The following is a 14,407-nucleotide window of genomic DNA, read 5'->3' on the forward strand; positions in this document are numbered from 1 at the left end:
ACTCAGGACTGTATTCTTAAATATAAAACAGTAGTGTAGCACCAATCTTATAGCATGTACAGATAATTATACCATATGTGACATATAATAACTTATATAAAAGGACAAATACAGTGTGGTAGAATATGTAGTAAGAAAAAGGACTGAAGGAAGCTTGTTCCAATAACAGCAATACTGTACTCCTGGATGTAAGTCCAAAACAGTGTTCAAGTGATCAATCACCGACAAGTGGATTCAATGCTCACCAGTAGGCATGAGCCGAACACCCCCTGGTTCGGTTCTCACCAGAACCTGCGAACGGACTGAAAGTTCACGCAAACTTTAGAACCCCATTATAGTCTATGGGACTTGAACGTTTGAAATCAAAAGTGCTAATTTTAAAGGCTGATATGCGTAGTATTGTCCTAAAAAGGGTTTGGGGACCCAGGTCCTGCCCCAGGGGACATGTATCAATGAAAAAAAAGTTTTAAGAACAAACGTTTTTTCGGGAGCAGTGATTTTAATGATGCTTAAAGTGGAAAAAAAAAGTGAAATATTCCTTTATATACCGTACCTGGGGGGTGTCTATAGTATGCCTGTAAAGTGGCACGTGTGTCCCGTGCTTAGAACAGTCCCTGCACAAAATTACATTTTTAAAGGAATAAAAGTAATTTAAAACTGCTTGCAGCTTTAATGTAATGTCGGGTCCCGGTAATATGGATGAAAATCAGTTCGACAAACGGCATGGGTCCTGAAGGGATATTTTAGCTTGCTGTCCACCATTTTAGCTATACACCCCTGTAAAAATGTGTATCCATTTTATAATATGTATATGTGACGTCTATGAGAAGTTACGTTTAAATTTCTTATAAATTGTTTGATCTCCCCGAAATGATGTACGAAGTCCTTTCCTGTTAGCCTTTTCCTGTTATTAGTTTCTATATGAGTTATTAATATTCTATTTTTGCTTGTATGTCTGTATCTTTACCATATATTAATGAAAGGGTTGGACTTTTGTTGTGATGTCATTTTGGTTATATAAGTGTAAACACGGAAATATATTGAGCAGATCATTCTGAGAAGTAAGATGTCTTGTATGCGTGTCATTACTTTCATCAGAATGGTCTCCAGATCTGAATGGGTTTGAAGGAACACTCTAGGCAGGATATCATACGAGGGTTCACTTGCTTTTAGAACATCCCTACACCCCATCAGTTGGTGTCAGAAAGTGGGGCGGCCATCATTATCTAAGTCTGTCTAAGTCCGGTGAGTCTGATTTAATTATTATTATTTCTCTTACCGTGACTTTTACCGTGACTGTTTCCCTACATGGGATTAATAGAAGGTGTAGTGTAAAAAACATGTATGTAAATGTATGAACCTCGGTAGAAGTCAGTTCGGGTGACGACAGTGTAAGGAAATCTGAGATATTTCCAAGGAGTTCTGAGAAGCCCAAAGAAATATAATACAGTAAAGTGTCCTGCTTGTATTACTGGTTTGTTATTCTGTTATACTGGTCCTCAGACATATCCTGTAGCCAGTGTTCTGGGAGGTTATCATTTTAAACTAGGAAAGGGACCCTTATTTAGAGAAGGCAAACCACGAGTTTAAGTTTTAAGGTTTAATTTACATAACAAATTTGTGTTTCAAGAAGGATTGACAGTGCAGGGAGTAATATCACTTATTCGAAGAGACTTATCAAGTCTGTTCCAGGTCTTTGAAGTATTGTGACAATAGGGACATTTTTACCAATTAAAATATGGGTAGAGCGTTAATAACACTTTCTTAAGGTAATACATAAATTGGTGATGCTAACTTTTGATTAAAACATGCTATTTGAATAGTTATTTTTGCTACTGACATCTCTTGCGAAGGGGAAGTCAGGTGCAAAATTTGGACACTTGGCTTTTTGCCAACAGGGTTCAAGTACTAATATCTCACTGACTGTAATAGATAGTGGGGAATTATTTGCGGCATTAGTACTACCGCAATTGAAGGCACTGTTTGAACCTGTTGGCACACTGCAAAAAAAAAAAAATGTAAATAAAAATTGTTTGGTTATAAATATAAGAAAAGTAATAACGTACAAAGCTTGCTTATGATTAGGGGAATCTCTGGTCATAAGGAGTGCTTATTGGCATTTTGCTAAGAAAGAAAAAGAAAAGAAAAAAGAGACTCAGTATCTAATTAGAATGATTAGAAAGAAAAATAAATATGTATGTTGTGGAGATCGGCTGGACCGAGGCTCCCTATAGTATCCTAGCCCATACATTGTTCATGATGGGTTTAGCAGAGTCATGGGATGGTAAATTAAGGGTTAAATCAACCTTCTCTATGCCTGTACCATGTGCCCAGAGGCTGCACATGCTGTAGAGGGTCAGAGTACAAAAGTACGCAGTTAGTTATGCAAAGTTTTCCTTTCATGACTGTGGGCGACGTTATGGTAATGAAACCTATATTGAAGACATAAATCGTATTATTAAACACTGCCCCAAACCCACAACGTCAGCTTTGGGAGCTATAGCTTATTTAAAGAGGAGTTCCCATGAAAAAAAAAAAAAAAAAGTTAAAAGTCAGCAGCTACAAATACTGCAGCTGCTGACTTTTTATTGGACCCTTACCTGTCCCAGGGTCCAGCGATGCGGGGGATCGAAGCCCCGCTCATCTCCCCCTCTGTTCGGCGGCGCCAGCATTGCAACTGTGGGCACCGGACTGTGGCTTCACAGCTGGGCACCCACTGCGCATGCGCGAGCAGCGCCGCGCGCCGTGATTGGCCGCTCAGTCATCTGGGACCTGTAATGGGTCCCAGATGATTGACAAGAGGGAGGGAGCAAAGCTGAGCCCTTCCTCTGCCGAGGGGAAGTGATGTCACCAGCCCAGGCACTGAAAGAGGCAGACTACGAGGGACCCCGTAGCAACAGGCATTTAGAGGTAAGTTAAAAAAAAATGTTTTTAATTTTTTTTAGGCACATTCATGCTTTTTTTTTTTTTAGGGTGAACACCACTTTAAAGAAACCTTGTAAGGGTAGAAATTACACGCAAGAAGACATAAGGCTCATTACCGACAGTATGGTGGGAACTACCTCCCCTTGGGATTGGACCAAAGTGCCTGCCATAAATGTCTTAGAGGCACCCACCATCAAGGCAGAGGCTTATTCACTAAACACTGTTGATGGAAGGAACACTATGTGGGAAGAGTTAGAGAAGGAACAAATCATCACTCCCCACTGCAGTAGCTTGCAAACAAAAATCATCAGAGTCAGTGTTGGAATTTTGGAAGAGATTCCAAGAAGTCTGGACACAAGACGCCAGACTTAACACTCAAGATGAAATGCACAGTCTTTTAATACAGACTTATCTCAGTAACCTTGTCCCTAAATATGCACTCACTGTGAGACAGCAGATAACAGACTTGGCTACAAAGAGTATGACTGATTTTCAAAAAACGTTGACTGATAAAAGACAAAGAAAAAGAGGATTTCTTAAAGAAAGGAATCTTAAGGGAAATTGTCTCGCCCTACAAAACTCCCATTAACTCGGTAAAGAGGACAAATGGTGACTATAGGTTTGTACAAGACCTAAGGGCCATCAATAGCCTAGTGGTACCGATTGCCCCAATAGTGCCTGATGTGCCATCAATACTTACCGCCATACCCTATGATGCAGAGTATTTTACTGTGATTGATTTAAAGAATGTTTTTTTTTTCCATCCCTGTAGACGAGGAGACACGGCCACTGTACTCCAAGCCACCCTTGGGCCCTGGACTGCCCCTCATGGTTCTGTACTGTTGTAGTATGTTGATGATTTTTTGATTTGTAGTTTTTCAGAGGAGGACTGCCGAGCTGATAGCCTATCTTTATTGAAATAGTTACATGTATGTGGTCACAAAGTGTCTAAGAAAAAGTTGCAATGATGTTAAAAAAAACAGTTGAATATTTGTGCTCACAAAAGGAGAAAGAAGAGTCAGTCACAAAAGAGCTGCGGCTCTGATGGGTCTGCCCCGCCCACTTAACAGGAAGGACATGCTCACCTTCCTAGGTATGATTGGTTACTGCCGCCAATGGATACCTGACTGCTCTTTCAATGACAATATATTGAGACAAGCAACCCTCTCTGAAATGTCTGATACTGTAAAATGGTCTGATGAAATGTTAAATGCTTTTGCCATGTTGAAATGTGCAATGGTTACCAGCCTGAGCCTCAGCCTCCTTGAATATGGCAAAATGTTTCACTTGTTTGCCAGGGAAAATTGCAGAACTATGGCGGGAGTACTGGCCCAGGAACACGGTGGTAGACTGCGCCCTGTAGTTTTTTCTCAAAGATGGTCCCAGTGCAGGTTCAGGGCATGCCCGCTTGACTCAGAGCTCTAGCGTCCTTTGCGATGGTGGTTGGTGGCAACTTCTTTCACTTTGGGACACGACACCACACTTCACATCACCAACAATGTGTCAATCTTGTTGAAAAATGCACATACTACTCAGAGGTTGAGCGGATATGAGGTGATCCAATCCAAAACTGCACATCAAATATGCTTCTCCCACTGCAGGCCCAGCACCAATTTTAAACACCCTTTTAGAATTAAAAGGAGAACAGGATGAGGTTGTGCCACAACATGACTGCATAAACCTAATTCACCAAGACACATCACCCAGGTCTGATTTATCTTCCACAGCACTACCAGACACACAGAATGTTTTTGTGGATATTTCTTGCTCTAGGCTATAGTACACTGCAGAGCACACACAGGCCAACAGACAGAGATAGCCATTGGAAAATGGCTGACCTTGCTGCTAAACAAGCTGCTATCTCACAGACAGCAGACATCCAAATTGCTATGCTGATACATGACCTATCCCCATTTGAACAGTCACTTGCAGATCTCCAGGATTATGTATACCAACGGCAAGTGCATTCACAGTACCACGGAATAGGCCACGCAGGTATACAAGTCACGGCTGATCTCACACACATGCCCAAACTAGGCAAAAGACAAGAATATCTTTTTATAATTGTGGACATGTTCTCAACCGGTCCAGCTTTTATAGCCAGGGTCTGCCAGGACTTGGTAAAAACTCTCAAGATAGAATGGAAGTTTCACATTCCCTACCACCCTCCAAGTTCAGGAATAGTAGAAAGAATGAATAGAACAATAAAAGACAAGATAAGAAAGGCCACAGGAGGAACCTTTGCCAACTGGAGAAAGGTCCTCCCAGCAGTCCTGGCAGAAATAAGTTTTTTGAAGTTTTGATGGGTAGACCTTTCACCACCCCATAGGCCAGAGCACATTTAATGGTAGAAAAGGGAGATTTAGACTTAATACAGGAAGAATATGTAAGAAAACTGGTTGAAACATTGGATACAGTCAAAAAAATGTTGCTTGCACCTCTCCTTTTTCTTCACAGGAAGCTACTCACCTCTTCAAGGAGAGAGACACCGTGGTGGTCCAACAGCGGAACAGAAATAAGAAGCAAGAGTATCCCTTTGGACCTCCTACCACAGCGGTTGCAGTGACTAGAACAGCTATCTTGGTGGAAAACTGCCAGTCCTGGATCCATGTCAGCGGAGTGAAAAAGGTTGCCCAAAGCCCCAAGAGCAGGAAGAAGATCCTAAACACAGGAGGCCCTCAAGCAGAAGTCCAAGCAGATGAAGGAGGAGTTCCTGGAAAAGGAGGTCCGGCCAGAGAAGATGACCTCACTTATTTCACCACAGACTTCTGGCAAAGCATTTTGCCTCCTGTTCCTGATCACCCTGATAGTGTTCCCACCCTTTTGGATCATCACTAACTGTATTTACCACCCTGAAGATTTGGGTGCCATTAAAAGTATTTGTGGGAACACACATAAACAGGAGAACATTACAGTGATACAAGTTAGAAACAAGAGAGACATTGAGGATAATTTTGCTGATAAAATGCTTTTGCTAAAATTTAAATATGCTTATACTCAGAAATCAGGATTTCAGAAATGTTGGATTTGTAGCAAATTGCACTCTGGCACTGTTAGGATACCATTAATGGCCATGCCTTTGAATATCACCCCCCTTTTTTTAAAGGAAAGACTCCCCTTGATCTCATAAATATCAGTAGAAGAACAAATAATACCATTACCTTTCACATTATTAGTAAAAGCCATAATCCTACGTGTTTTAACTTAGGAAATTCCACTAGAAATGCTCACACTTCTAGTATGTATTATCAGAAAAAGACTGATTGCACCATCGTGACAAGGAAGTGAGATCATACAAATATGATCTAGGAGGGGATTGTAAGGATATTTTAGCTTGCTGTCCACCATTTTAAAAGACTGTATCCGTTTTAGAATAATATGTATATGTGACGTTTATGAGAAGTTAAGTTTCAATTTCTTATAAATGGCCTGACTTCTTTTAAATGATGTGCTAGCCCCTTTCCTGTTAGCCTTTTCCTGTTGATAGTTTCTATATGAGAAAATAGGGCGTTATATTGTTTTATACACGTACTCAGTAATTTCCACTCTTGCTTGCTAGATGAAACATCCTGTATGTCTGTATCTTTACCATATATTAATGAAAGGGCTGAACTTTTGCTGTGATGTCATTTGGGTTATATAAGTGGAAACACGGAAATAAATCGAGGAGATCATTCTGAGAACTGCATGTCTTGTATGCGTGTCATAACTTTCATCAGAATGGTCTCCAGATCTGAATGGGTTTGAAGGAACACTGTAGGCAGGATATCATACGAGGGTTCACTTGCTTTTAGAACATCCCTATACCCCATCAAATATCAATCAGTGCACAGCTCACTTCAAATAAATAAATTAGATAAGTTCAAAAAGAGTATAGCCAACAGAACATAAACGTGCATAAAATTGCATAAAAACTGCATAAATTTCATGTGATAAACACACTAATGATGTGTATATAAGTGTGCGTGAGTTATATAAATTCAATAGATAAATAAATGCATAAATGCATGAATGTCTTACAAACAGGAAGTCAGCAGGCAATAATGTTTTTTTTTCCAGCAAGTTCAGCAGCCTATTACAGAGCAACTACAGAGTACAGAAGAACATGGATGGCAATCTTGGTGAAGATAGGAGATCAGCAACAAGGACATGGAAAAGAAAACTTTGGTCGGAGTTCTGCTTTAATGGCTGTGTGTTGAGTTTTTTTGAGAGGACAGCAAATTTACATTGTTATACAAGCTGTACACTCACTACTTTACATTGTAGCAAAGTGTCATTTCTTCAGTGTTGTCACATGAAAAGATAGAATAAAATATTTACAAAAATTTGAGGGGTGTACTCACTTTCGTGAGATACTGTATATTGGTAAGAAATCACCATAGGCTTAAAGAACTCAGGAAATTGTTGAGGTGTACTATTGAGTGTCTGAACAAATTCATCTTGTTATTAAGCTTTTTACTAATTGCCGTGATCGGCTGGAGGCACTGTCTTTCAACTATATTTATTATTCAGGCACCACCCTTTTGTTAATCATTTACAATTCGCCAAGCTCGTCCTTTTTATCTAATTACATATTCCCCAAATTTATCACAATTCGATTTTTAAAACACACACTCACGACAACTCACCTTCCTCTGAGAGTGGACGTGGCTTCTGTACTGTTACTTTCACTTCTCCTGAGCTATAATCACAAAGCTCTTACCTGTTCTGCTGATAGTTTCGGTTTCCTGCAAAACCCTCAGGAAATAAAAATCTGTTGCAACACATCCAAAAGCCGTACAGTAAGAAATGGAGCTGTTAATTATATTAAGTGAATTCTAAGCTTCCACGTATTACTGTGTATGGCACTGAAAACAATATTAACCGCTTGCAGACCACCCCACGTACATGTGTAGCACACCCTCGTAGGGACTGCTGATAACCTGGATACCCCACTACTGCACAGCCAGGCACACAGGATCTTCACAAGCACCCCAGAGACAGAGAACAGTCTGTAGCTTTATTTTTATATTTTATTAGGGGTTTCAACTTGGATAGGGATGGGATGTTATGGGATGCCCACTTTAGGTGAGAAAGAAGAAAAAGGTGTGTGATCTAGCACACAGATCAAAATGATATAGTTTATTCTAAACAGAGTAGATGAGTACAAAGGAATTACTAGGTATTTATTAAAACTAGGTTACAAAATATTCATTTAAAATGAGTTAAGCCCATGCAAGGGCAAACTCTCAATGGTAGGTTGACATGTTTCGAGGGGTTCCCACTTCATCAGAGACTTGGAAAACAAAGGGAGGTCTGTATAGTGTGGTAGGTTTACATAGAGAGGAGTGGCTGAGTGGGAGATGTATCACATGATGGGTGATGTATTCTGCTTGTCTCTAGTGGTATCCACATCCCAGTGCTCTATATAAAACAAATACAAGATATATATGTGTAGGTAGGTTATAGATGAAGAGACACTTAGTGTCTCTTCATCTACAACCTATTCTATTTTATTTGAGAATCAATCCTGATGTACTGACGGCCTATCTCATTTTTGAAAATGTCAGGACAGTACAAATACCCCCAAATGACCCAGTTTTGGGAAGTAGACAATCCAAGGTATTTAGTAAGAGGCATGGCGCCTTTTTTTTAATCGCTTGCTGACCAGCCAGTCGTTTCCATTTTTTATCTAACTGCTGCATCTGTTCAGTGCACACATATGACATATGACACATATGGGAGCTATGACCATAGGCATGTGCAGGGTGAGTGTCGGGTGTGCCTGGGCACACCCTAATCAAGGACCCAGCATTTATGGCAGAATCAACTGATATTCTCTGTACTTCCTGAAAATTAACTATGCATTAAAAAAACAAAAAAACAAATGCTGCCACCAAATCTAAGGACTTGTAAGATGCAATATGTGATATTTCTGTTGTTGGGGTTAGATACACTTTAAATTGCAGTTATAAGTGCAGATTGAGCACTTACCCCCTATAAGATGAGGGGAGTGATTTGACTTCAGTACAGATGGTGTCCCTTATCCCGAGATGGTAATTCAGAGATTTGGTTTGCTGTTCTGCTGACGGTTCAAATTTCCTGCTTCTCCAGCAGTATCATGGGATTCTCACTGTTGCAGCCAATAGGAACAAGGAAAAGTAGACATGAAGATGAGTCACGCGTAGCATGCACCCCCCCTGTCCTTGTCATTGTGTAATAATATGATTATAGCAGGACCCAAAGCTGAGAACCCGACTCCATCCTCTGCCTGAAATCAGTAAGCCCAGGTTCACATCGCCGCGATTTGACATGCCAGACAAATTGCAGCTTATTGCCGACAATGGCACTGTCCCAATCGGTGCAACGCAGACTTTGCGGTGCCTCACCGATTTCAAAAAGTAGTACTTTTGGTGACTTTGGGGGCGAATTAAATAGACATCTGTGCATGAAGCTGCACAGATGTCTTTCAAGTCGTACCCGATGTCGCACTAAAATGTGGCTTCAAAATCGTACGAGTTCAGATGTAGTCACACGATTTCAAAGCCTCATTCAATGTGAATGAGGACAAAAGTGAAGGCTAAAATGAACTTAACTGCTACAGATCACTCCATGTTAACCTGTTAATGTTAAAGAGGAACTCAAAGCACATATAGAAAACACATTAACCACTTCACCTCCCTGAATGTACTACGTAAACCTAGAAAGTGAAGGGTTTAAAAGAAGCTTGTGGCTGCAGTAGCAGATATAAGCTCCGAGCTGTCATGTAAAAGTGATCCAGGTGGCTATATAGCCAACCCCCCCGCTAATCCACCCTCTGTGGTTCCTGGGCTCACCAGCTCAAACATCCACACATTTATGCCCTGTACACACGATCGGACATTCCGACAACAAAATCCATCCGATTTTTACCGACGGATGTTGGCTCAAACTTGTCTTGCATAAACACGGTCACAAAAAGTTATCGGAAATTCCGAGCATCAAGAACGCGGTGACGTACAACACGTACGACGAGCCACGAAAAATTAAGTTCAATAGCCAGTGCGACTCTTCTGCTTGATTCTGAACATGCATGGCACTTTGTGTGTCGGAGTTGTCCACACACGATCAGAATTTACACGATCGGATTTTGTTGTCGGAAAATGTTATAGCCTGTTCTCAAACTTTGTGTGTCGGAAATTCCGATGGAAAAAGTCCGATGGAGCCCACACACTGTCGGAATTTCCGACAACAAGCTCCGATCGCACATTTTCCGTCGGAAAGTCCAATCGTGTGTACAGGGAATACGAATGAAAATTTACATACTTTCTCTTATATGTAGTTTCTATATCAACATATCAACAGCATCACTTAGTGCCCATAATTTTTTCCCATAAATATCTCAATCAGGTTAAAACTCATTAGGTCCACTAGGTGGTGCTGATAAGGGGGCTATATATATATATAAATAATATATGTATATATACATATATATACGTATATATATATGTATATATATATATATATATATATATATATATTGGAGAAAATACATTGATTTTCATTCTAAATATGTGGATATTTGTCACATCCATACAATGAACATTTTCTACATAGACCCCTAAGTGTTCTTTGTATTCCGATTCTTCCCTTTTTTTTGCATGTATATGGTTGGTATTTCTGCACTGTCACTATAAGGGGTCTATTTACAAAGGCCCCATTTAGATTTGTGCGACTTGTCATGCGTCTTTGGATACATTAAGTTGCATGTCAAGTCGCAGCCCATGTATTTTAATTGAAACCAATCTATCAAATGAGGACCAAGACAGCAGCTGGAGCTACTGGGCTCATTCTCACTGCTGGAACGATCGGGTTCAGGTAAGTAAGGGGGGGGAGGGGGGGCAGCTGCATGACAGAAGGTTTTTCACCTTAATGCATAGAATGTATTAAGGTGAAAAATCATGAGACTTTACAACTCCTTTAAAAAAAAATTAATTGCTGGTAACATTTTTTGTTTAGGAAGATACTGTGGATATTTACAGTTCTTCACTTTTCAGATGGATTTGAATACTGCTTATCCTAACAAAGGGTTAACAATTTAGAAACTGCCCTCCTGCATTGTAAGGTACAGGTCACTGTGTGGTAAATTCTTTGGCATCATGTACACTGCTGCTGGTTAACGGACATTTTTTTGTTCTCTTATCAGTCCATATACACAGGGTCGTTTATAATCATTTCTAGACAGTTGAGTTTAGAGGCCTTTTTTGGAATGCAAAGAAAATGGGTTCAGAGGCCGAGTTTAGAGGCATTTCAAGCACCAAACGTGGCAAAACGCGGATAAACACGGTAACTCATGTTTAGCCTCATTTCCTTTAGAGGCGTTTTTTTTAAAAAAACGCTTCTAAATGCAAAACGCTGCAAAACGCGGCATGTAAACACGGCAAAACAGACGTTTTAAACGTGGGTTACTATCTGTCAAGTTAAATCGTTCAGGAGAGGTTGTAAAAACGTCCCGTGTACATGAAGCCTTAAAATCAATCACACCTTCTTCTTTGAAACATCTAAAAGGTAAGAAATATATATATATTTTTATATGCAGTGTGAATAGGAACATATAGCGAGGTTTTCTTAAATTGCCAAAGTGGAAATACGCTTTAACTTTAAAACTTGTGAACGAGCACAAAAACTTAAATTCAAATGAATATGTGGTTTCCGGTCAGTAACGTCCTTATTGTTCCAAAATCAAATGTGAAAATAAATAAATAACATTTTGATCTACTTTTGAACAACATTCATCAAGCCATCAAATGAACTGAGAATTTTTATAGGAATTTTCGTTCAACATTCTACTAGTGTATACCCAACTTTTGACTGGTCAGCAGAAAAAAATGATTTATTGAAGATTTCCCCTTTATTTTTGTTCTGGTGGCACACTTTGGATTTCCCATAACATTCTATTCCAGAAACAATGGTGACCAGGACAAATGGAGAGGGGGAATCTCCCCAGTGGGGATACAGACAGCAATTAAAACCTGACATAGGTTTCAGTCCTTCTACACTCGACACAAAATAAAAACACTTTTGGATTTACATGCACTTTAACTTGTAGCTATGAAAAGCAGATTGTGTACTCACCTTCCTCTGAGACACGACGTGGCTTCTGTACTGTCAGTTTCACTTCTCCTGAGTTATAATTATGGACCTCTTACCTGTTCTGCTGATAGTTTGAATTTCCCGCTCACTCAGCAGTGTCGGGGAAATTCCCCGCGCATTGCAGCCAATACGAGTGCAGAAGGAATAAATAATGCATACAAGTGTGCCATCTGACACCGGTTTATTCAGAAAATAGTGTAAGGAATGAAGTTCTAAGAGCAAGCACACATTCCATAGTTTGGTTTCAGTAAAATCTATTACTGTATGAGGAACTGTTAAAAAAATTAAAACTCAACTCCATGAAACAGAAAAAATCTACCCTTGGAGTGCCACCCTCTCCCCCTGCAATATTTAAACAATTGTTTTTTCTAGGGTGGTGGAATAAAGAGAAATACTTTCTCCCAGCAGGGTCTCCTTAGTGTGCGACCAATCCCGCTCCTCTAACCCACACACTCCCACCAGATTAATAGTGATGATGCCCACAGATTGGTGACAAGAGGGCAGCACCGGAGCCAGGTGGACAGGGGGAAGAGGGAAAAGCCTTGTGCACAGTGGTAGCTGGTGCTCCAAATTTTTGGGGGGCACAAACAAACTGAAAAATTCTGAAAAAAAAAATCAATTACAGCCACTGTGCCATCAAACGCAGCCACTGTGCCATCAAACGCAGCCACTGTGCCATCAAACGCAGCCACTGTGCCATCAAACGCTGCCACTGTGCCCATCAATTGCAGCCACTGTGCCTATCAATCGTAGCGACTGTGCCCATCAAACGCAGCCACTGTGCCATCAAACACTGCCACTGTGCCATCAAACGCTGCCACTGTGGCCATCAAACGCTGCCACTGTGCCCATCAATTACAGCCACTGTGCCATCAAACGTAGCCACTGTGCCATCAAACGCTGCTACTGTGCCATCAAACGCTGCCATTGTGCCCATCAATTACAGCCACTGTGCCATCAAACGCAGCCACTGTGCCATCAAACGCTGCTACTGTGCCATCAAACGCTGCCACTGTACCAATCAAACGCAGCCACTGTGCCATCAAACGCTGTCACTGTGCCATCAAACGCTGCCACTGTGCCCATCAAATGCAGCCACTGTGCCCATCAAACGCTGCCACTGTGCCCATCAATTGCAGCCACTGTGCCATCAAACGCAGCCACTGTGCCCATCAAACGCAGTCACTATGCCATCAAACGCTGCCAGCGTTATTTTTTATCGCTTGAATTATTTTTCCCATTATGGGTGTGAGTGGGGCCTCATGTGTGATTGTATAGACAGGGCCTCAGTGCACTGTATTGCCCGGGGGCCTATAATGCTCTTAGGATGGCACTGGCCACTGTGCCCATCAAATGCTGCCACTGTGCCATCAATTGCAGCCACTGTGCCATTAAACGCAGCCACTGTGCCCATCAAACTCAGCCACTGTGCCATGAAACGCAGCCACTGTGCCATGAAACGCTGCCACTGTGCCATCTACTGCTGCCAATGTGCCTATCAAATGCCGCCACTGTGCCCATCAAATGCAGCCACTGTGCCCATCAAATGCTGCCACTGTGCCCATCAACTGCAGCCACTGTGTCATCAAACGCAGCCACTGTGCCCATCAAACGCAGCCACTGTGCCATCAAACACTGTCACTGTGCCATCAAACGCTGCCACTGTGCCCATCAAACGCAGCCACTGTGCCCATCAAACGCTGCCACTGTGCCCATCAATTGCAGCCACTGTGCCATCAAACGCAGCCACTGTGCCCATCAAACGCAGCCACTGTGCCCATCAAACGCAGCCACTATGCCATCAAACGCTGCCACTGTGCCCATCAAACGCTGCCACTGTGCCATCAATTGCAGCCACTGTGCCCATCAAACGCAGCCACTGTGCCCATCAAACGCAGCCACTGTGCCATCAAACACTGCCACTGTGCCATCAAATGCTGCCACTGTGCCCATCTAATGCTGCCACTGTGCTCATCAATTACAGCCACTATGCCATCAAACGCAGCCACTGTGCCATCAAACGCTGCCACTGTGCCCATCGGATGCTGCCACTGTGCTCATCAATTGAAGCCACTGTGCCATCAAACGCAGCCCCTGTGCCCATCAAACGCAGCCACTGTGCCATCAAACTCTGCCACTGTGCCCATCAAACGCAGCCACTGTGCCATCAAATGCTTCCACTGTGGCCATCAAACGCAGCCACTGTGCCCATTAAACACAGCCACTGTACCATCAAATGCTGCCACGGTCAGGGCCGTCTTTTCGCATGGGCATGCTGGGCAGTTGCCCGGGGGCCCCACCTGCCCAGTGACCCAAGCCAAGCATCATTCAGATGTCCGGGCTGCCCCAGGTGCCACACACTGGGAGGGGG

General features: G+C 42.0%; 1 protein-coding gene across 12 annotated transcripts in view; it reads right to left on the minus strand.

Moving 5' to 3' along the window:
* LOC141148375 (uncharacterized) overlaps positions 1 to 12,122 on the minus strand; it is a 96,243-nt gene extending 84,121 nt beyond the window's left edge. For 11 of the 12 annotated variants that reach the window (XM_073635806.1, XM_073635803.1, XM_073635799.1 and 8 more), the window contains exon 1: positions 7,554 to 7,656. The gene's annotated coding sequence lies outside the window, so the exon portion shown is untranslated. Of the gene's footprint in view, positions 1 to 7,553; positions 7,657 to 8,898; positions 9,038 to 12,018 lie in introns of those variants that run through there. The other variant, XM_073635795.1, reaches the window with a different exon arrangement.
* Between the last annotated feature and the right edge of the window lie 2,285 nt (positions 12,123 to 14,407).

This window comes from Aquarana catesbeiana, linkage group LG06 (assembly GCF_042186555.1).
Source record: "Aquarana catesbeiana isolate 2022-GZ linkage group LG06, ASM4218655v1, whole genome shotgun sequence".
NCBI lineage: Eukaryota > Metazoa > Chordata > Amphibia > Anura > Ranidae > Aquarana > Aquarana catesbeiana.